Source organism: Triturus cristatus, chromosome 4_2, assembly GCF_964204655.1.
Source record: "Triturus cristatus chromosome 4_2, aTriCri1.1, whole genome shotgun sequence".
NCBI lineage: Eukaryota > Metazoa > Chordata > Amphibia > Caudata > Salamandridae > Triturus > Triturus cristatus.
Genome location: NC_140586.1, coordinates 206,628,463 through 206,652,785, shown reverse-complemented (window position 1 = coordinate 206,652,785; position 24,323 = coordinate 206,628,463). Strand labels below are relative to the sequence as shown.

At 44.8% G+C, this 24,323-nt stretch overlaps 1 long non-coding RNA gene across 4 annotated transcripts in view; it reads right to left on the bottom strand.

The window, feature by feature from the left end:
• LOC146833396 (uncharacterized) overlaps positions 1-24,323 on the bottom strand; it is a 61,707-nt gene that overhangs the window by 12,892 nt on the left and 24,492 nt on the right. For 2 of the 4 annotated variants that reach the window (XR_014960231.1, XR_014960229.1), the window contains exon 3: positions 18,703-18,756. This is a non-coding gene — a long non-coding RNA (uncharacterized LOC146833396). Of the gene's footprint in view, positions 1-2,357; positions 2,439-18,490; positions 18,599-18,702; positions 18,757-24,323 lie in introns of those variants that run through there. The other 2 variants (XR_014960230.1, XR_014960232.1) reach the window with 2 other exon arrangements.

Sequence of the window (24,323 nt, the reverse complement as noted above, 5' to 3'; positions counted from 1 at the left end):
TTTACTCTTAGCCCGAGACCTCCGCAAATTCTGTTAGCGTGACCCACATGGGTGTTAAGTCTACGGTGATGTCTCTGATGTATATAAGATCATCGGCATACGTAGAAACACTGTGCATGGTATTATCTATAGGAATGCCCCAGTGTTCTCCCTCTAGCCTCAACCGTATTGCTAGCGGTTCCACCGCTAGGGCGAAAAGCAGCGGCGAGAGCGGGCAGCCCTGCCTCGTGCCGCATTGCACCGCGAATGCTGGTGAGATGTATCGCCCTATACGAACGCGTGAGGTGAGTTTGGTGTAGAGGAGCTTTGTATACGCCAAGAAAGTGGGGCCGAGTCCTATTCGTTGTAACACCGAGAAGAGGTACTGTCATGTGAGGGTGTCAAAGGCCTTTTCGAGGTCTAGTATAAGGCAGGCAGCCCAGGGGTGAGTGCCACCTACTTGATCTTGTACATGGAATAGGCAGCGGATATTCTGTGATGTATTTCTGCCCAGGACAAAACCGCATTGATCGGGGTGTACCAGAGGCAGTATGATTTGCGTGTATCTGTCCGCTAGTATCTTACCTAGGTTCTTGCAATCGGTGGAAAGGAGCGTGATGGGATGATAGGATGCCATCAATTGTGGATCACGGTTAGGTTTCAGAAAGGTCACAATAACAGATTCCCGGAGGGATTCCGGCAACTCCCCTGTATCTAATGCTGTGGTGTACATCGCCGCCAATCGAGGGACCAGTAGGGGGGAAAAGATCTTGTAGTATTCTAAGGGGAACCCGTCTAGTCCCGGTACTTTGTTGCGAGCTAAGGTGCGCAAGGCATGGGTGATGTCTGTGGTAAGTATCTTTGCCTCTAAAGATGTACAGTCGTCTTTCGTAATTGCGGGAATCGATAAGGGGTCGAGAAAGTGATCTATACCGTCTTGCTCGTCTGTGGTGGGGTGTCATAGACCACCGAGTAGTGCTGATGGAATGCTGTCAGAATCTGGTCTTGGGGTCGAACTAGGTTACCGTAGGGATCTATGATCTTAGTTATGGGTTTCATGTCATTGTCTTGTTTGGCTAACCAAGCTAGCAAGGTACTCGCTTTATCACGCTCCTTGTGCATTCGGTTTGCATACATCCTGAAATTGTATCGTCGGAGGTCAACACAAGCCGGCATATAGTCCGCTCTGGCCGTAGCGAGCCGTGTCGCTGCCTCGTCCAATAAGTCATCCTGTTTAGTGATGGTGGCAAGGTGTTTTTCGGCTTTGGTGAGTGTTTGCTCTAGGGTTCGTTTAACTCCCACTATTTGCTTAATACATTCTCCCGGGGCCACCACCTTAAATGTGTCCCATTCTATCAATGAAGAGGACGCCGTCCCGACGTTGTGTGTGAAGTAGTCTTGTATACTCTGCTCCTGGTCGTGTTTAAAGACTGGGTCTACTAGGCAATCCCGCGGAAGGCACCACGTTGGAACTGGGAGGTGTGGGGGGTCTCCAGTTTAGGTGCAGAATGTGGACATCGTGGTCTGAGATAATCCTGCCCAGGTAATCCGTGTGGTGTACTTTGGGTAAAACCGCCGCTGAACACAAGAATCTGTCTAGGCGGACTCTAAGGTTATGTGGGATGAAATGGAACGAATAGAGTCGGGTCTGTGGATGTTGCATTCTCCAGACGTCAGTGAGTGCCCATTGTGTGACCCAGGCCCTGAACCATTCTGTCTGTTTCTGAGCCGTCAAGTGCGTGGGTGGGGGGTGGGAGCGGTCTAGAGTGATGTCTAGTGTACAATTGTAGTCGCCTCCTAAAATCCATGGTATAGTGGTGAACTGGGCGAGTACCTCAGTGAGTCGTTCCCAAAATGTGTCTTGTTCTACGTTCGGGGCGTATATACTGCCTAGAAGTACCGAGTGTTTGTGAAAAGGTGGGACACCGGGCACAGTGTCAATATCAAACCTGTTGCCTATTGACTCCCATAGACAATACAATTGCTGACAGTTAAATTACAAGATTACTTGCATATATCACTAAAATATGTTGTTACAAATAACAAAGCAAACAATTTTGTATATTTATCGTTGTTCTCTTTAATTAATACTAAATATGAGTATTTTTTGTTAATTTTTGTTTTCTTGTTTTACAAAAAATGTATTTTACAATCAATTAATTTCTCTGTATAAACATGTACATTTATAAACCAAAATGCATCAATAAAGTCTCTTTATATATACAGACTGATTCATAAAAAGGTGCAAGTTAAATCTAGCTTCGGCGTGATTAAATATTCAAATTCAAGATGCAGTGCCTAATTATCATAACATGATCATTTCTAACAGATGTTTCCTAAATACAATAGATATTTTTCCTGTTCAAGTTATTACTCTGTGAGCAGCGGAAATACATGGGCAGTAGGTTGACAACACGTTTCGGCTAGGCCTTCGTCAGGAGCCCGATCAGGTTTGTGCACTATATACAAGAAATATAATAAAACAAATACAAATAATAAATATATATGAATTAAAAAACCTATTTTAGAGTTAGGGAGTCAATATAGCAATCAAAAAATGTTTTACTACACAACTATACAGTTCTATATTATAATTAAACAAGAAAATCCCAGTCTATGGTCTCCAAATTCTGCTTAGAAGTACCGAGTGTCTATCGAGAAGGCCCTCCAATAGGGTGTATCTATCTTCCATTACTACCACCCGTCTTAGTTCCTGAAAAGGGGTTCCTGCCCGGACCCAGATCAGTGCCCCCGTGCATATGCAGAGCATGATGTGGCACATATGGTACCACGCCATTTGGACTGTAGTCTACTGATCTCGGTGTTAGTGAGGTGTGTCTCTTGTAAAAACACGATCCGAGCATTTTGGTGCTTCGTGTAGGAGTATATGGTGTATCGCTTGTGTAGCGTATGAAGACCAAGGGCGTTGAGTGTTAGGATGCTGATGTCAGCGGTCTGTGTCTGTACAGCCATGTGATTCTGTATGTGCTCGTGTGAGTGGACCGTTCCTGTCGGGGCCCGGCGCCAATGTATCTCGTGTGGTGTGGGGGGCATACACTCTGCCATCTGCCTCCAGGGGAAGTGTTTCGAGTACACTGTTACATGTGATTCCATGGGGGTAGGGTGATGTTAGAGGAGGGTAAGAAACTATGGGATGTAACTGGGGCCGGAAAATGTTCCTAATGCTGAGGACCCATCGCGGCCAGCGATACGTCCAAACCTACTCTCTCTGAACTGGTGGGTGCAACGATAAACCATGGGGGTGGCAGTACGTGCAGGGCGAGACATCTCGCCGATCGGGCCGTTGTAGGATCTTGGAGCGTCGTCTGGAGCATGGCGAAGCATGTCTATGTCACAGGTGCTCATGAGGGATGGGCAAGTTACGTGGGTCACATATGGTGAGTTGTAAGATCAGTTCAAGCTGGGAGAGAGTTCATTTGTCCATCTATCAAAGTGCCAGCTGTCTGGGGGGTGACCATGGGAGGTGTAAATGAGTCCACTCCAGAAGCTGTTTCATTGCTGTCATCTTCCCCTTCTGAAGAGAAGAGGTGTGGAGCTTGGCCGATGTCTTCCATCTGGGAGGAGGCTTGTAGATCGATCACCGCTTGTAGAACCTCCCGTCTCTCTTTCATGATTTGTTCTAGGTCCGGGGAATCTTGGGTATCGGTCCGGGTCCTTGTTTTTGCTCCGCCGAGTTGCCGTTTTGGGTGCGTCTCCTGGTGCGAGGTGCTTTGAAGGTACGGTCTCGTGTGGAATCCGTTCTAGATTGATGTGCACAGTGTAAATCTGCCCAGTCGTGTGCCTCTTCTGCACTTGTAAAGAAGGTAGCCACACCATTATAGAGTACCTTGGGGCGAGCTGGAAATAGGAGAGAGTACTGTATTTTGTTTGCACGCAGCCGTCGCTTTACTTCCAAGAACGAGGATCTTTGCTGTTGTACTGCATGCGCATAGTTCGGGAATATCATGATCAGTTTGTTCTCCACGTGTAGGGGGCCTGCTTGTCTGGCTGCTCGCAGCACTGCGTCTCGGTCTCAGAAATGTAAGAATTTCGCCAGCAACGGTCTGGGGGGTGCTCCTGGTGGGGGCTTGCGAGCTGGTACTCTGTGGGCCTGTTCGATGGAGAAGTACGCCGTCCTGTCCGTTGCCGGGGTGAACGACTTCAACCATGTTTCCACGTATCCCAACGGGTCCATGCCTTTGATTCCCTCCGGAAGGCCCAGCACGCAGATGTTGCAGCAACGTGAGCGCCCTTCCAAGTCATCCATACGTTCCTTTATGGTGGACAGGCGGGTCAGGACATCTTGCAGTGTTGTTTGATGCATTTTGACAGTGGGTTGCAGCATGGCCAGATCCTTCTCCCCCGCCTTCACTCGGGCACTGTGGTGTGTTGAGACGCCCTTGGTTTCCCCATTGTGGTGACCGTAAGGGTCTGTGACGTTGCATTCGTCTTGGGGCATGCGACCTGTAGTGGAGGTGTTTCGGTGTTGGACCAGGAGAACCAACGAGCCCAACTGGTCAGAGGTAGGGCGGGGCCAGGTCAGTTGATCTATGGGAGAAGGGGAGCCCCTGCTCCAGCTGTCAATGTGTCTTTACGTCACTCATGTTTTGGAGGACGTGTGGGACTCCGGGTGGTGATCCCGATGTCTAGGACGCTGCGGGGGTCCTTGGCGAAGCGGCAATCTGCCCCCACGTTGCACCCTTGGCAAGGCGTGCGGAGTATAGTAGGAGCGACTATGGATTTGGCGCCTCCATGCCAGGGTCAGGCAGCGTCCATTTTAGGTGTGCCTGGGATGCGTTGTATTGAGAAGGGGAGGAGGGTGGGGGGCCCTCCGCTGTATTGGTCCCACCCGAGGAATCCGATGGCTCACCTGGAGATTGTGGGCTCGAAGTACTCACAGAGGTTCCCGGCGTGCGGTCTCAACTGTGTTGCCCATCTGCCATCTTAGGTCCAGGCATCTTCACGGAGAGAACAGACCTGCACTCTGCGGATGAGGGAGAGGGGGTGGGACTGCTTCACCCTTTCGTGGCAGGTAGTCCGGTCTCTCACCACAACCGTTATGTTGTCTGTGGGGGTCGCTGGATCTTCGGTTCAGCACCTCCGGCGATCTAGGGACCCAGCCGCCATTTTAGTTTCTGGTGTCACCGAGGCTGAAGGACTCTCCCGGCTTCGTTGGGTCGCGGGTGCCTCAGTTTGGGACTCGCACCGCTGGTCTGTATCGTGTTGAACCAGCGGCGAGGACGGGGTGCGTCGCTTTTGGGGATGTCCGCTGTGATCAGCTCCGTTCACTGCCAGCAGCTAACAATGGGCGGGCGCCATTTTGTTCCCAGCAGCCCTGGTCCCGTTCTCTTTTTTCCGCCACCTGCACCCCAATACCCTCTGGTGCCGGCTTTTGAGGGGATCGTTGGATGCCGCTCACCTTCCGACGCCTGTCTGATGTGTTAGCCGTCCAAATCGGCACTGGGAAACGGACGACTTGCTGGCTCGATCGCGGTGCCTCAGCAAAGCACGTCCGCCTTCATAGGCGGCTTGGCCACGCCCCTTAGGCGTGACAAACTTTTATCGCCAATTCATCAATAATTTTGCCTACCATACAAGTTACATCTCTCAAACCTTAAAGAAAGAAAATCTCCGGCAAGGATTCAAATGGACCAAAGCTGCTGAGAGAGCCTTTCAGTCATTGAAACAGGCGTTTACTCAAGCTCCTGTTTTAGGTCATCCAGAACCAACCAGAAAAGTTGTTGTAAAAACAGGCACATCAGACAGAGCAATAGGTGCTCTGCTTCTACAATAGGATGACTACGGACTGGAACATCCAGTCTTCTACTTGTCTGATGTCTTGTCAGACTCTGAGAGGAACTACTCTGTTCTCGAGCGGGAGCTATTGGCCATGAAGTTAGCCTGTCGTGAATGGAGACAATTCTTAATGGGTGCCAAGAAACCGTTTGAAATGTTATGTTATGTTATGTTATAGCGACTTATAAAGCGCGCGATTACCAAATAGGTGTCCTGGCGCTGTCCACTACTCTCTGATCCTAAGTGACAGAACTAATTACCGAACAGCCAGGTCTTCAGCGCTTTTCTAAAACGCAGTAGGCTATCCATACGTCTCAAATGGAGAGGCAGCCCATTCCATAACTTGGCTGCACCAAAAGAAAAGCTACGTCCCCCCCAGCGGGCTTTTTTTATAACGGAGACCGTAATCAGATTAGCGTTAGATGATCGAAGACGCCGCGGAGGGACATACCTTTTAAATTGTTTTATTAGGAAGTCGGAGCCCTCACCATTTAAGGCCTTGAAAACCAGGCATAGAGATTTAAACTGGACTCTGCTTTTGCCTGGAAGCCAGTGCAGGTCTCGGATGGCCTTTGAGATGGGAGAATATTTTGGGATGCCGGTTAAAAGTCTAGCGGCAGCATTCTGTAATAACTGCAATCTATGCAACAGATGTTCCTGAATGTTAAGGTACAAACTGTTGCAATAATCCAATCTGATGTTACGAGGGCCGTTACCACAGTTTTTCGGCATTCGTGAGGGAGCAGGATCAGGATTTTTTTCAGCGTTCTCAGGATATAACCTATTTTAGAGGCTACCGCTTTAACCTGTATGGCCATGGAGAGTTTGGCATCCACCACCATCCCGAGGTTTCTTACCTTGTCAAACGGGGTGGGAAGGGCCCCCAATTCCCGCGGCCACCATAAGGGGGTCCAGAAACTGGGGTTATTCCCAAACAATATGACCTCGGTCTTATTTGAGTTCAGCCTAAGGCAGTTGGTGGCCATCCAGTGCCCCACTTCCGACATACAGGACTGAAAATTAAGATCCAGCCCCTTTTCACGCCCAGGAAGTAAAGACACCACGATTTGCGTGTCATCCGCATATGAAGTGACACTGAACCCGTGGCGTCTGATAATGGGATCAAGGGAGGTCACATAAATGTTGAACAAGGTGGGGCTTAATGAAGACCCTTGCGGAACCCCGCAAGGTAGGGAGAAGGGTTGGGAAGAAAAGTTTCCCAAGGAAACTGTTTGGCTGCGGTCCGAGAGAAAAGAGTTTAGCAATTCCAATGCTTTTTGCCGAATTCCCCCTTTCCTTAACCGATCCATCAACAAGCCGTGATGGACCGTATCGAACGCGGCCGATAGGTCCAGAAGGATCAAGGCCGCTCTGCCTCCCTGATCCACTGCCGACCTGATCTGTTCCGTGGCATTGATCAGAGCGGATTCGGTACTATGTCCTTCCCGAAATCCGTGTTGGGAAGCGTCAAGCAAAAGAGTACTCTTCATAAAGGCAGTAAGTTGTTGATTCATTGCCTTTTCAACTAGTTTAGCTGGGAGAGGGAGACGGGAAATGGGCCGGAAGTTGTTTGGATCTGAAGGGTCCAGACTAGATTTTTTTAAAAGAGGGAGAATGGAGGCCTCCTTCCAGATTTTTGGGAATTTCCCTCCTTCGAACATTCCATTGAAAATAGGAGTAAGGTAGGAGGCTACGGAAACAGGGGCCAATTTAATAATTTTAATTGGGCAAGGATCCAATGGGGATCCGGAATTTGCTTTGGCAAGTAATTCCAGTGTGTCCTGCAAAGTTAATGGCCTAAAAGCCTCCAAGGTATCCGCCGGCATGGCCAAATCTTCGGCCTCCAGCTCGAACTCGCGATCAATCCTGATAGAGTCACCGAGACTGGTGAAGATGTTATTAACTTTGATTTGATAAAATAACGCAATTGTTTCACAAACCTCTAAGCTTGACTGAACGGGGGCTGGTTTGACTGAGGACAGGTTGGTAATGGCTCTTTAGCCGAGTTTTTAGCCGCCGCTATCTGAGCGGCGTAAAACTTCTGTTTTGCAGCACGTAACATGTGTTTATATGTAGCCATGCTTGCCAGATATCTCATTTTTTCCTTATCCGAATAGCCCTTTCTCCAATTTCGTTCCAGTCTCTTTCATATGCATTTTTGCAGTTTTAGTTCCTTCGAGTACCAGGGGGCTGAAGGAACCATTCTTTTGAGTACGGCTAGTTTGGGTGGTGCGAGGTCCAAGCAGGCCTGCGTAAGCCATTTCGTGTAGGAAGAGGCAGCCTCCTCCATATCGCTGGCAATAGGTGTGAGAAAAGTTGTTAATACCCTCGATAGGGTCTCTGCTTCCACCCTATTCCATGCTCTAACTTTCTTCCGTTCACTTTGGTACCTCCCATTAGCTATGTGGGGTGTAGCTGTGAGATTGAACAGAACTCCAGCATGGTCTGACCAAGCCAGCGGTAGCAGGGCCGAGAAAGATAATTCCGGAATGTTTGAAAAGACCCCATCAAGGGTATGTCCAGCCAAATGCGAGGGACCCGTTACTTGTTGTGAAAGCTCTACGGATTCCATAAGATCTAGTAGGCATGCCGTTTCCGGGTCGTCCGCCCGCTCCAGATAAAAATTGAAATCCCCTAGTATAGTATGTGAATTCCCCAGCAGGGCATCTTCTAAGAGGGTTCCCAGCGCAGGAAAGAAAGAGGATTTAGCGCCAGGGGGTCTGTATATGAGGATGCCTTTAAATGAAAAATGGTTAGTTAACCTCAAATTAAACGCGAGTGCCTCGCCAGCAGGCAGTGTAAGCGCTTTAAAAGTTCCCTGGATCGAGCTATGATAGAGGATGGCCAGACCGCACCCCCTCTTGTTAGGTCTGTTAAGGACCTCACAGTAAAAACCAGGGGGGGTAGCTTTAACTAGGTCTGGACCAGACGCCTCGTCCGTCCAGGTTTCTGTAATGAAGGCGATTTTAATGCCTAGGTCCATCAGTAAATTAGCACATTCCGTGCTATGTTTCACCAACGATCTGGCATTTATAAGAATGCAGCCAAAGTTCTCCATAGCACCTCTAGCAGAGAGTCCAACCTCCTTCAAGGCTTTGATGGGTTCGGAACATACTGGCGGAAGCGGCATTCGACAATTGGGGCAGGAACCTGGGGGCAGACAATTACCGGTCTCTGCCATCAGGCGCGTACAATTGGCATTACTTCCCCTCTAATTTAGCTCCAACAAAGTTTCTCTAGAGTAGTAGATTTGTTTGTGCGGCCCTGAATGCAAACGGCCAGGGATTGGGGCTCTGAGCGCGACCTGGGCGCGGACGGGCGCAGAGCCCCTAAAGTAGGCGTCTACCGCTAAACTAGACCGCCAACCAGTCCTTCCCTTCAAGATGGCCGCCGCTGCCCAGGGGACCCCACTCCACAGGTAACGCCTGTTCGGGTCTGGGACGGCGTCAGGTAAGCGGTAGAGACAACAATTCGCTGCTAGAGCTAAAATTAAGTGCAGTCTAAAAACAATTGTGCAGAATTTGCGAGAAGCGCGTTAAAGGAGTCAATTCAATGGCAGTAAAACAATCACCGCGATCCCAGAGTTGCGAGAATTGCTTCCAAATCAAGTGTGTAGAGCTTTCCCTACTCCCGGCTCAAGCCTCAGGAGTGAATGGACGCTGCGCGGACGCACCAGTGCCCCTAAAGTAGGCGTCTACCGCTAAACTAGACCGCCAACCAGTCCTTCCCTTGAAGATGGCCGCCGCTGCCCAGGGGACCCCGCTCCACAGGTAACGCCTGTTCGGGTTTGGGACGGCGTCAGGTAAGTGGGAGAGACAACAATTCGCTGCTAGAGCTATCACAACGGATCACAGGAATCTACAATGCCTTTGCAGCCTTCAATGTCAAAATAGCTGCCAGGCACGGTTGGTTTATTTTCTTAGCCAGTACGATTTTACCATTACCTTTATTCCCGGGTCTCAGAACAGTCTGGCAGGCTCCTTGTCCCGTCGTTCTTCGAAAAGCCCAACACTACCACAACAAAACATAATTGAGCCACAACTGATCATTGGCACAGTTCAGTCATTCCTAGACAGAGTCCAAATAGGGTATACCTCCCTAAACCAGCTAAACGGTCAGATCATGCAACGTGGTCAATACCACTACCATGAAAGGGCATTATTCCTCCCGACACAAAAGGTACAACTGGAAGCCCTGCAGATGTGTCATGATTCTCCTGTTGCTGGTCATCGTGGTGTTACAAACACTGTTAAATTATTACTGTGTTCTTTCTGGTAGCCATCAGTAAGAAAAGATACTGAAACCTATGTATCATCCTGTCCTGCCTGTGCCCAGGCCAAGGCGCTTCACACTAAACCTGTGGGGTTACTTCAGCCTTACCTGTTCCACCAGCTCCATGGCATACCATATCCACTGATTTCATATCCTCTCTACCTCCTTCTTCAGGTAACCAAGTGACTATGGTGACAATTGACTCCTTTTCCAAGATGGCACATGTCACTGCCTTAAGGAAGTTACCTACTGCCAATGAACTTGGAAAGATCTTCATACAGGAGATTTACCGCCTTCATGGTCTTCCACGGATCATTATATCTGAACGAGGTCCTAAATATATATCTCGGATCTGGAAACACTTTTGCAAGACCCTTCATATTGAAGTAGCCTTATTCTCAGGGTTTCATCCTCAGACTAACGGCCAAACTGAACGCCTTAATCAAGGGCTAGAACAATGCCTCTGTTGTTTTTGTAACTCTACCTCAAATGATTGGTCCTCATATCGATCATTAGCAGAGTATTCCTATACCAACACAGACCATAGTGCCTCTAAAACCACCCCATTTTTCTGCTTGTATGGTTAGCATCCTAGAATCTTTCCATCTGTTTTACCTGAAGTCACTCCAAGTCCTGCAGCAGCCTCTTTTATACGACACATCCGAGAGATCAGACAAAAGGGACATGTTAATCTTCACGTAGCCAAAAAGAAGATGAAAGACACTGCTGCCCTCCATCGACATCAGTCTCCACCATACTAGGTTGATAGTAAGGTTTGGCTTTCCTCAAACCATGCTTTTATGGACCATTCAAAATCACTCAAGTGGTAAACCCTGTGTCTTTCTGCCTACAGCTACAAGTGCATGGAATATACACCCGGTTTTCATACTTCACAGCTGAAACTCTATGTTTCAGATCCATACTGGAGGTTTTTTTCTCGCCCACCTCCTGTCTTGGTCGACAGTGTTCCAGAATACGAGGTCCAGGAGATCTGTGATTCCCTGTTTTTTAGAAACTGCCTGCAATTCCTTATCCATTGGAAAGGCTATCCTCTCAGTGATAGCTCCTGGGAGGAAGCTGACTCAGTCCACGCCCCTGTACTTGTCTGCCGGTTTTTCGGCTTTTCCCTAACAAACCCGGGGCTTCAGGAGAGGGACCTACTGTTGCACCACGGACCGTGATTCGGCCCTCGGTGCTGCCCGCTTCTTCCTCGTGGGCCGTTATATAGCCTGCGGCGCCTCCCTCTTTCTTGAGGTACGTCACGGTGCTGCATGGCGGCCAACAGTTGCCATTATGCCATTATGGTGTCGCGGGTGCGTCCTGCGGTGTCTGCTCTCTTTCTTTGTCGGGCACACTCGCCTCCCTATGCAGCGGCCCGTTATCTGACAATTTGCATGACAGGAATGCCGCAGCTCCGTTTTTGGAGGTGCGGCTTCTTATTTCACATGTTGGGGCACTATATTCTTACCTTCCTTTCACTGGATATATATTTCTTTCTTCATGTCTTCTTGGGGCCATCTTGCCTACCCATGATTACATAGACTTCTTCCCAGAAGGCCTTGGGAAGTATCTGCTCTACCAATTCAAGATGGCAACCTTCAATTCCGTCCACTATCCTTTTCCTTATCCAAGATGGTGGTTACTTACTTCCTGTTTGGTCACTTCCTGTACCTGTTTTGTCACTTCCTGTTCCTGTTTGGTCACTTCCTGTTCATTGGTGTTTCAAGGGCTGGATCCTTCATTCCCTTGCGTTGCAACACTCTTCGCTCCTGCTGGTGTGTCCTCGCTCCTGTTGGTGTCCTGTGCTCCTTCCTGGTGTATCTGTGATTCCAGTTGGCCTACCTTGTTCCTGATTTAGCCTTCTATTCAGGTTCGGATTCCCGGCCTTCTTTTTCTCCTTCTGGAGGTTTCTTCCCTTCCTCTTAATTCCTGATGTTCCCACTTCCACCAGAGATCTTCCCTACGGGATTTTTTCCTCTTGGGACTCCTTTTGGAGTGCATGGTCTGCTTTGGCTATTTCATTGTCAGTGGCACCGTGGCTACCAGAAGGGGTCGCCATTACCTTGGACAGCCCATAACCCTCAAGAACCGAAGTAAAGAATCTCTCCAACATGCCATAGCCGGTCAGAACCTCACAAGTCTTGACAAAGTGGGTTTGGTCCAGCTCCTCCCTCCCATTCTGCCATTGATGGCCGATACAGGCAACCCTAAACTCCCTTTCGTGTGTTCCAAAGACCTAAACATGTACTGATTACCTGCTCCCATTTGTAAATAACAAATTACAATCTAAGGTAACTCCAATGTTATCCTATGGGAGAGGAAGGCCTTGCAGTAGTGAAAAACGCGTTTAAGAGTTTTTCACTACCACGACATGCGATCTCAGATCTTTCATTAAACCCCCCTCCTGGGGCTGTCACTCCAGCTTTTGGCCAAGGCCTCAACTGTCCCACCGCATACATGACAGGACCGTCACCTGCCACAACTGTACTTTACATCAGATTACTCACCTAGGGTTAGATGTACGAAGCCATTTAGCATTTATTAATGGACCGAATGGCTAATTTGGGATGTTAAGAAATGCTAATGTGCTTTCCATATGTACAAAGCCCTTTAAACAGTCGCAAATTATGATTTCTAGCCAGTAGAAATTACAATTTGCAATCTCCTAATAGATATCGCAAGCAGGGAGTACCTATTTGCGATTCCTATGCACATGTACAAAGCATCTCCTTAATGCGAATTGGGCATTTAGGACATGCATCTCCCATTTCCATAAGTGTTCAGCCAGAGCAATTGACTTTGCCAATGTTTTTAAGTCATGTTGTAGAGTAGTGTGTTACTTGAGCAGTACGTTAAAAAGTTATAATATAAAAGTATTATAAGCATTTTTGTTACCTTAAATATAACCAAGAAGACATTATGTACAACTGAAAGATCCTATTGAAGAAAGAATATAAAAACGTCTTCTTTTTTTTACACTACGGTGCACCCTTTTTTATAGAGACCTGCCTCAACATCTCCCTCAAGCCAACAAAGCTGTGCACAATAAGCAATGCCGAACAATGGGTTACTTTGCTTGTCAACATAGATGCAATTATTTTACTGGGTATATCCAAGCAGATAGCCCCATTTCTTTAATATTGTTTGTTCCTTGACTCAAGGGTGTAAAACATATTATTTGCTCTGCCTCCCCTCTGTTTATTTTGCAATTGAAACAATTCACTGGTGAACACCAGAAACGAGAACCTACAAACCATACACCTTCTGTGACACTAAAACAAAGGCTAAATGAAGCTAATGGACAAACAAGAACCACCCTGTGCTTTGTTCATCCAAATGCGATAATGCTCTTTTTATTTTCTAATCTGTATACAAAAACTGGGAAGATACAATGGAACAGGCTACAGGAAATCACAAGTCTAGAGAATGTTCACCATGCTGTAGTCTAGTCATACAGCAGTCACATGTGCTGATAACATAACGAGTAATGTAACTCTGTACAGCAATCCATAATCTAACAGCCAATTGTAAACCAGTAGTGATGCTCCAGGGAACAAGTGTGGTTTCCCACAGATCTGTCCGACAGGGTGGGGGGCATTTAAGTATTTTCTTAATTTCAAGGAATGCGCTATTATTGCCTATATGCTGTTATGGTTCCAATGAAAAATAGGCTCAGCAGACATTAGTTAGGAGAGCTAATTAAAGCCTAAAGTAAATCCAGCAGTTGGGGTGGCACTCCTCCTGACCCCGACTAATCAGAGAAGAGAGCAGAGGAACCGGGGGAGGCTGTTACTGAATGGACTGCTCCTGAAGCCGGACACGAAGTGGTGTGCGCGCACAAAATGGTTAGACTAAGGGACTTTTGGGTTGCTTGTACCTTGTACTCTGCTGTATAATATGTTAAATCGAGGGAAGCAGCAGCTGCGCTTTTGACTCAGAGATGATGCCCTTAACATGCAGTGTTAATAAATAGAACGTGAACGTCCATGAAGTACTGGTAATGAATGTGGATGAAGTCCTTAGTAACTAGTTAATTAGAACACTTGTGGGTACCTCCATTACTTTAAAGTTAAATAAACATGGGTGAAACCCCTATCATGCCATACCAATCAATAAAATGTGGACGCAGGTAGGTAATCTTACCTGAAAGATATGTGCTTATAGTCTTTCCCCAGAACTTTCCACAGCGTTTGCATGAATCAAGCGGTGTTCAGGGCTCGCTCTCTGAGACCTTGTCTTTACAAACAAAACAAAGTGGGCTGCTGCAACTTCTACAAAAGGTCATACCGTTTTTTTAATGGAACAGAAGTAGCAATCCACATCCCTGGGTCTCGGCAGTACACAAATGGAATGGAGCCTATGCTTCTACGCGAACAAAACATTTTTTGTAAGGGCTGGGCAGCGCGTGCTTCCCTTCATCCTGTTGTCCTGCTCGCTGCCATTGTTGGCGATTAGGAGCAGCATCGCAGGAATGCTTAACAAGCACGCGAAAAGAAAAAAAAAGTGATCGCGAGCAAGAAGTTCGGCCGCAACCGGGAGTTTTGTGCGCCCGCGCAAAAAGTAAATAAAACAAGGCGGAGAGAGGCACGCAAGGCTTAATTAGCCTTGACAGAAACCCACATGGCGGCTGCGCGCGTGCACGCGTGCGTGAACGCAAGCTTGAGGCCAGCAAAAACCTCTGGTAGCACTTTCAAAAGCTACTCACTAAATTTCTCGCAGCGCATTTGCTGGCTCAGCGAGACCTAAAAAGCACCCAAAGATACTTTTTTGGAAGTGTGATAGAGCGCACATATGCCCCTAGGGCATATCTGTGCTTTACATGTGCACCACTAGTTTTGGGGTGCATCACGGGGGGCCTTATGACCATAGCCATCCTTGGTTTAGCATTTCCAAAGTAGGAAATCTCTGTTTTGGAAATGCTAAACCGTCCCATTGGAATGAATAGCATGGGATTTCCTATTTGTGATTTCCTAATAGTGATTCTTACTCTGTAGGAATCGTCATTAGGAAATTGGCTATTTCATATATACCATTTTGCATTTCCTAAATATCGATTTCTAAGGAGTCGCCATTTAGGAAATGCAAAATGGCATTTTCGTACATCAGGCCCCTAGTCTCTGGTGAAATAACCTTCATAAATGCCCTGGAACAAACTGCTAGAGAAAACATGAAATGTTTATACTGTTGCTCTTCCAAAAGGGGCACTGGGAAGCAAACAGAGGCAATAAGGCCCCAACTCTCTTCTTTCATAACTAACAGCTCATACTTCCTGGCCAGAGTGTCCAGATATAAATCCTGGAAAAGCAGAAGGCAATCCTTAACCAATAATGTTTTCTTTACAGAACTCACTAGTATCAGAATTGGACCAACCCATTTAGGCTGCAGAGTCCCACCATTACTGTTCCCCAAAAGGGGGCCACTAAGATCTTTGTTATTGTTAAGGGCTCTGTGAAGAAGCCTAGATGCCTGAGACACTGAAAAGTGTATCGGGTTGCACTACAGAGCTAACAATTGCCCCAGAACGATTTCCGACTGTGGAACTAGTGATTTACTGAGACCACAGTCAGGATAAGGTGTGTGCCCTCCATATGATAATGTGGAGCTCCACCCTTACATCAAACTTCTGAATGAAATGAATGGACAGGTTTTGAAAGGCTCAAGGTCATCCAATATGAAATCATATGTGCCTTGTATTCTAGAGGTTGGAGTTTACTCCCTGTCTGTTTCAAAATCTGTCTTAATCAGCTGTAACTTCTGGTCCCACTTCTGTTTCCACAATAACAGTCTTATTATTCAGGTTCACAAATAGAACATTTTTATGTTGCATCAATCCCCCTTTACTCTAAGAAAGTTAATCTTCCTCTGGGCCTTCCTATGCATAGTGTTTCAAGTCTACATTGTTAATTGCTCCATGGGTGCGAGAACGTCTCTTACCATTTCTTCTTGTATGGGACAATGTGTGCAAGGCTCAGCCAATAACTATTACTCCTCTCTCAAGGGGACCATTGTGCACCCGAGAAGTCATCTCAGCTCTGCACAAGAGCTCTGCCATCAGGACAGCAGGCATTGTGATGGGTCAACTACACAACCACCATGACCAAAAAACGACTCCAAATGCCTTCTACTTGACATTGCCCCTGGGACCATCACAAACATTGTCACTGCTTCAGAATGCTAAACGCATTGGGGAAGCAACGTATGAGGACGACAAAGGGTGGCATAGTCTAAAACTCACAGGTTATGCAGCGGTTTTGGGCCCCAGCCCTGATGTACATTTTAAAGAGGCATGAAAAGCCTTCCAGTCATTATCCAGCATTTAAGAATACTAACACCATCTGGTGAAAGTTTGAGTCTATCCTCATTGCACTAAAAGTAGCAGCACAGCATCACTGCTCTGTAAAAGGATAATCATGCTGCAGTTTAATGATATAGATGCAAGATGACACAAGTGAAAGTGAAAGTGGAGTCTGGTTCAAACATATGAGGCAACATCAGGAATATTTGCTCAGATATCTAGTCAAAACATTATTTCTTGGGAAACCATGTAGTATACCAAATAAAAGAATGACTCTATTTTACAGTCAATAAGTATTTCTAGCAGGGCCATGATCACTTCAACGATTCATAAGACCAAGGGGTGGAATGATTTGTATAAACAGTTATTTCTGATAAAGTCAAAGAGGCAACACTCTGAAAAGAGGGATCAAATCACAAGTGCAACAAAAACAATAGACTTACATCTGTATCTCATCTATGAAGATTCACATTTTATATACATTTCCTTTTTCTGTTGTACTTGTTAATTAGATATATTTTTGTGTTTGCTACTGATTTGTGATATTTAATGGCATTGACCATGGAATCCAGCTGGAAAATGCATTGAATTTGCTAAATTACAGTGGCTTCCTTGGCAATAGTTTGCGTTTTTTGTGTGGAATATTTTTATTATTTTTAAATGAAAAAACAAAACATCTTAGCAGGTGCATTGCAGTCAAATTCCATTGGCTATATCCACCACGAGTTACAGGAAGCAATGATAGACAGCTAAAGACAGTACAAGTATCTTTCTTGCCCCCCTAGTCGTCGTCTACCCCCCATAGTGTGTAGTTCCCAAATCTCTCTGCTAGGTAGGTGTCCAGAGTGACGTATCCCGCTCCCACACGCCAATTTATATGGCTTGCAATACCACAGCATCCTCCCCTTCCATCTCTAAGTAGTAGTAACTCAACCATGGCTGCCAAATGTTCCTAAATTTCCGTGGACATCCCCGTGCTTTGTATACCGTCTTTTCAGCTCCCATGTACATATCCATGCCAGTGCGCCACTCTGTCAAGGTGGGAATTTCTTGTGTCCCCCAATATTTGGCTATGTCTCGTTTTGCTACAACAAGGCCTAGGTTACATAGCATTAGTTGATATCTCGTAATATCCACATCTGTGTGTATGCCCAACAGAATATATTTAGGGTCTGCCAGGATGTGTATATGGAGTATATTGTTTAGTTCCCGCAGGATCCGTGTACAGTAGTCACGGATTTGTTGGCAGTCCCATAAAGTATGGACAAAGGTACTGCGCTCTGTTTTGCAGCGCAGACACTCCGGAATCTCCGCCCTGCCCATCCCGTGTAGTCTCGCCCTGTCGTAGTATACCCTATGAAGAATTTTATTTTGGACTAATCGTAGCCTAAGCTTAATTGCCACCTCCCTCGGATGCATTAGTGCCATCTCTCACTCAATGTCATCTAACGCGCCCACAAGGTCCTCCCATTTAACCCGAAGTAGTAGTAAGTTATTGGGCGCATTGTTTATTAAGGTTTTATATGTCCATGAGACTGCTTTCTCTGGAATCTCTTCCTGGAGCAGCTGCCCTTCTAACAGGGCATATTCCGGTAGGTCAGTGATGTCTTGTCTGCGCGCCTGCAAGGCGTGTCGGCGTTGGATATATTTATAGGCTATATTCCCTTTGCAAATCAACAAACGTCCTGTCTCGTTTATGTCTCCCAAAGTGCTAATCCCAATGGCATCCCATCCTTTAAAACACTTTAACTTTGCCAGTTCGGGTAGTCGTGTGCCTTCCCATAGGGGTGTGGCCTTGGTCAATCTTTGTCCCCATTTCATAATGTGCTCAGCTTCCCTCCACGCCTCAATCGAGTTTGCGTTTTTTTTAATGATGGCTACAAATTTAGTCTGGGAATTCTGAAGCAAAACTTTGTGCAGTCAGAATATGGTGTCCTGTAATAAAAATAAAATAAGGCTTCAAGGAGGGTGGGCTTTCCAGTAACATGTATTTGTAATGTTGGTTGGTTAAGTTGCTGATTTGACTGGGTTTAAAATATGATTATTTTCAAAAGGAGCTAGAATTAAAGATAGTATTTGATTAATAAAAAAAAACATTACTGAAGCTAAACAAATATTCACTGAATAGAAATTCATGCCCTTACTTTTAGTGGAAGGTGTATAAGATGAAGAAGCCCCAGACATTTCTTCAAGCAAAGTCTTATACTTTGCATCAAATCATTTTCCGTTTAGCAAACTTAAAAAGTAAAACACAGGCTATAAATATAAAATGAAAATTGTTACATTGTGCTTGAATATAGAACTGCTATGACAGCTATAAAGCTATTAACTAAAAATGTGTAACTCAAAAGGAACCTTACTTGTATATTGTTTAACCTGTTCCTTCCTTTTTTCCATTATTTTTTGTAGAGCACCTATAATGTTTGAAAGTGCAATGTTACAATAAATTTGTATATAAATCAAGATGCCACAAAATATGTACAAACCTTATGCAGTCTGATAAAAACACATTTAACATTTAGGAATTTAACAACGAGTGCTTCTATGCATTTAATAGTTTGCAGATGGAATACTGAGACTAAAAAATATTTTATATATGCCACATGCCTCATAGTAAGGTGTCTTAACAAAATAATTAATTAAAATGGACATTGGTGGTGGAAAAAAAACCCAAAGAAAAGCATGCAATCTGCGTAAGGTTATAGACATGACACAAGCCTCTTTTCAATAATTCAAACATATGAATATCAGACCTTTTATACAATGGAGTACCTTATTAGGCTAATGCTGAAGGGCAGAAGTGATGCACATAATATAAAAGACCAGCATAAAAATGACTCTCAAGACAGGTACTCCTTTCTTTTTTTTTTTTAAAGTATTTTATTGAGTGAGAAAACAAAGAAAATAATAATACACTCAAATTTTCTCTCTATCCCACACATTGTTTTTAAATATCTCCCCGTGTTCATACCACACCCCTCCCTTCCCCCAGTTTGTCCTACCAATTTTCATGTGGGTTTTTATTACATTTTTGGGTTTCTTATTCGTACTAGATCAATGATTATGGATCAGCTAGAATTCCCTTGTCCAATACCAAGTCTTATACATACAGATTTTTGTTTCCTGGTTCCTTTTACCTAAAAGTACATTTTCTAGCAGCATCTTTGAGTTATCACAGTAAAGTCAAAGGTCCTCCATAAAGTGCATATGCATATCTTGTTAGCGACTTACCCATCACTCTTATAAAGTGGCAAATCTTTTAAGTGCATACATGGCCTATCTAAGCCAACCAAAAAGTGTATGTGCATACGTTGTTAACTGTATTAGCAGCCAGATAAATAAAGTGCGGCGTATCAAAAGTGCAAACATAAGACCTCTAAAAAATTTTAACTGTCTTACAAATGTTTCTCATTTCATATTCGTACAGTATTCTAAAATATAAAATAATATACACTTCCCATATCCAATACCAGTTTTAACACATATCTCATTTTCTAATACAGTTAGCTTTGAGTACTTTTTACCACAGCCCCTCCAGTTATCAGTGTGCACTCAATTGCTAAAAAATCTTCACCACATACCTAGAAGGGCATGTTTTTCCTAAAGTATATACACGGCCTGAGCCAATAATAAAGTGCATGTGCATACGTTGTAAACAATATTAGCAGCCCGGTTATTAAAAAAAGTGCATACATAAGGTCTCCAAAAGCATTTGACGGTCTTAAAAAATATTTCTGAATTCATATTCGTACAGTATTCTGGAGTATAAAATAACATACACTTCCCATATCCCAAATCCGTTTTAACACACCTCTCTTTAACTGGTACAGCTAGCTTAGCATGAATTTTACCATGGCCACTTCCACTTATCAGAGTGCACTTGAATGCTAAAATTCTTCACCCCCTAACTTGTAATACATGTATGACTCACCCATCCACTTGATCCCTCCAATTAGCAAAATACTGCCATATTTCTACCCCTTTCTTTTTGGCCTTATATACCCTCCGCTTATAAATAGCTTCTCGAAGCTATATGTTCTCAACAAGCGAGCTAACCATTGATGAAATACTGGCGGATTAGCATCCAACCATGCTGAAGCTATGCATATTCTGTATACTGCCATTGCAATGCAGATAAAAACCCTGCCTTCTACTTTTTCCAGGTTATTTATACCAAGCATAATCACCTGGGTGGTGACTTTCACATGTAACAGCAACTTCTCTTGTAAGAACACCTCTATTTCACTTATAAGTGGGACAAGCTCACTGCAAGTGGCAAACATATGCATCAAGTCTGCCTTATAGAGCGCACACAGTGGGCAGAAGACTCCTTAACCCTCCCCCCATTTGGAAATCTGATATGGGGTATAATATAGTTCAAAGCATGTTTTATAGAACTGTGCTTGAAAATGTGTAGGCATTAATATCACTAAGCTATTTGAAAAGGCCTCTTGAAATTCCACATCAGATATTCCCAGCATCCCTTGCCACTTTGATGAGCATTTTCCCAAATCATCTTTCATATAGTTGTTCAATAATTCATATAACAGCCCAATCCTTGGTACCTCAGGTTGCCTTAATCTATCCACTAACTCACAACTCTCAAATTTCTCTTTCCCTCCTCCCTTTTTAAGCAAAAAATCCCTAACTTGTAAATATTTAAAGAATTCTCTATTGGTTAGATCAAATTTCCCTCTTAACTCCTCAAATGACATTAAGCCACCCGAGGAGAAAAGGCCTTTATCCACTTCTTAAAATAGTGGTCATTAAAAATACCAGAAAGGTCTTTATTCTGTACAAAGGGCGTACAATAATTTAATTTCCCTAGACCTAACAAGCGTCATACAGAGGACCATACCTTAAAAGCCGTGTGTAATGTCTTAAAGCGTACCTTTTTGTAGTATCCAAAATTGATTTGACGCCATAAACATCCTCTTACTTCATGGTCATTCCCTTGTACATAAGGATAGATATCACTAGCTATCCCCACCCCAGGGCTCGCATTCAGAAAAGCTATATAATGTTTAACAGAGGCTGCCCACCAATATAATTTAAGATTAGGTAAGGCCAGATCACCATGCTCATTGGGCAAAGATAAATATTTATTCGCTATTCTAGGTCTAGGGAGTACGCCCAAATGAACTGTGCAAAAATGCTTTCGAATTTTTTAAGCCAGGAATTCATAAAAATCAAGGGAATTGCTCTTAAAAAATATAAAATCTTGGGAAAAAATACCATCTTAACTATATTTACTCTACCAATCAATGTGAGGTGCAAATTATCCATGCTTTTTTCATTTCACCGGCACACGACTCCAGATTTTCTTTAACTATCTTGTCGATTTCAGCAGTTATCACCACCCCCAAATATGTGGGTTTTTTTACGACTCTTTTATCCATACTTGGTACAAATTCATTAACAACTATTTGTATTTTGTCCCTATTTAGGGCATAGCCAGACACTAAGCCGAATCTCTGGGCCTCCTTTTTAATTGCTCTCATCGCTGTTTCGGAATGTGATGTGACTAATGCGACATCGTCAGCATATGCCAACACCTTATCTGCATGCTCCATTTCAAATAGCGGGGGAATATCTGCTGAGTACTCTAAGTATTTCAAAAAAGGGTCTATATAAATGGCAAACAATAACGGAGAGCAAGGGCACCCTTGATGAGTACCTCTCGTTATTTTAAATGCCTCAGTCAGTCCCCCATTGACCCATTCTCTAGCCTCAGGTTCTTTATACAAGGCTTTAACTGCACCAATGAACTGTTCCCCTATCCCTTTCCATTTCATAGAGACTTATAGAAACTGCCAGGAGACTTTATCGAAAGCCTTTTCAGTATCTAAAACAATTGTGGCCATAGGGTCTCCTGCCACTTGCCTCACGTCACACAGTGTGATGATCTTTCTGATGTGTTCTATGGTGCCTCTACCCGGAATAAAATCATGTTGACTTTGAGAAACAATTTTATGTATTACTAGTGACAGGCAGGAGGCTAGAGTTTTAGAGTACATTTTCACATCCCCATTGATAAGGGTTATTGGCTGATAGGAACCTAGTTCATCACTAGTTTTATTTTTTTGGGGAAAGATAATAATCTTTGCCATTGCCCATGATGCCGGTGGGTGCATTCCCTCTGTGATTTGTGAGAACAAGGTCATCATGATTTCTTTCAATTGTTATTAAAAGACTTTATAAAATTCAGTAGGAATCAAATCAGGTCCAGTTGCTTTCCCTCTCGGTAAACTAGCAAGGGCAACTGCAATCTCATTCCATGTTAGTGTTTGGTCTAGCTGGTCCCTCTCTTCTCTTGATAAGAGCACCTCAGCAGGCTGCTCCCGATATTTCCCTATCCGTTCTTCCCTCTGACCCCCCCCCCCACTCCGGCTCTATGTGTATAGAGGCTGATAAAAATTGCAGAAAGCAGCTCGGATTTCACTTACATCTGACCCAAGCCTACCATAGGATCTCTTATTTCCTTAATTTAATTCAGAGTAATTTCTTGCCTTGTCCTAACCGCAAGAAGATGACCAACCCTTTCACTGCACTCGTACATCTCCTCGCGATGCACAGTTGCTTTGTCAATAGCTTTTTTCAATACTTTCTCCCCTATTGTAGCTTTATTTACTGCAACCCCGAGGCAAGCATCCTCTATACTTTCCTTCTGTTGTATGGCCTTAATTAAATTGCCTTCAGCCTGGGCCAAACCGATTTGCAAGGAGTGAAGTTCCACCTTTTCCACTTTGTTTTTCCTTATTGCATATTGCATTGTTTCCCCCCGTATCCCTGCTTTTAATGTATCCCAAACTGTGCCAAGAGAGGCCATTCCAAGATTCCTACCCAGAAATTCCGGAATCCATTTCTTCATGTACTCCACATAGGCCTCATCCACCAGTAATGCTCTTTCAAATGTCCATGAAGAAAAAGATTTCTCCTGATCACTCTTCCCCTGCACCTCAAGTACCAGAGGATTATGGTCTGAAAGATATCTGGGGGCCTTTTCAATTCTACTTTTCTGCCTGATCGAGTGTGAGACAAAAATATAATCTAGCCTCAAATGCTTCTGGTGAGGAGCACAGTAGTACGTAAAACCTTGTTCCTTAGGCCACAATTTAGCCCAGACATCGCACAAACCATGCTCTTGACACATATTGCATAAAGCTTGGTAAACTTTAGGTTTCTTGCCGATATATGGTTCCCCCTGATCCCAGCCGCTGACAAGATTATTATTAAAGTTCCCGCACTATAGGCAATTGCCAGTGCAATAACTCATTTGACTGCCATCCCAATAGAGCGGGATCATCAACGTTGCTACCACAGAGGGAGCATATCTTAAAATTAGGAAAACCGGGGGCACTGCAACTAGCTATAACCCAACGCCCGACTGTATCGGCCTTAACTGAGAAAAAATTAATAGCTTTGTTGCGGGCCAAAATTGCTACCCCTCGTGTACATGTGCCTTGGGTTGTCGCTCCTAAAATACTATATCCCAAGTATTTTTTTTAAAAGTTTTGGCTCCCTACTACGTGAGTTTCTTGAAGGCTTACTATATCAGCCTGTAGCAATTTTAGCCCTTGAGATACTATTTGTCTTTTTTTACATCATTCAGACCACATATTGACCGTTGCTATCCTTGACTTACTCATCCTTGAATTCTTTAACTTTACCCCACATTGAAAAAAATATTGCTTTATCATTACCCACCATACCATCCCTGTGTAGCTTCCCATACCCAAAGCCCACACTGAACCACCCCTGTCTACCTACCCCTCCCCGCTGCAGTGCCCCCATCTCCAACCTTCACTCCACCCCCAACCCCCCCAAATACCTAGGCAATCAGGCACAGCCTGAGTGATGTGCGTCTAATAAACTGCCCCACCATCCCCCCTGAGAAATCACAAAAAGTCATATCATAAGCGACTATTCATCATTACTTTCCAGACTAGCCTCATAGGTTATTTGCCCCCCATTCTTCGAG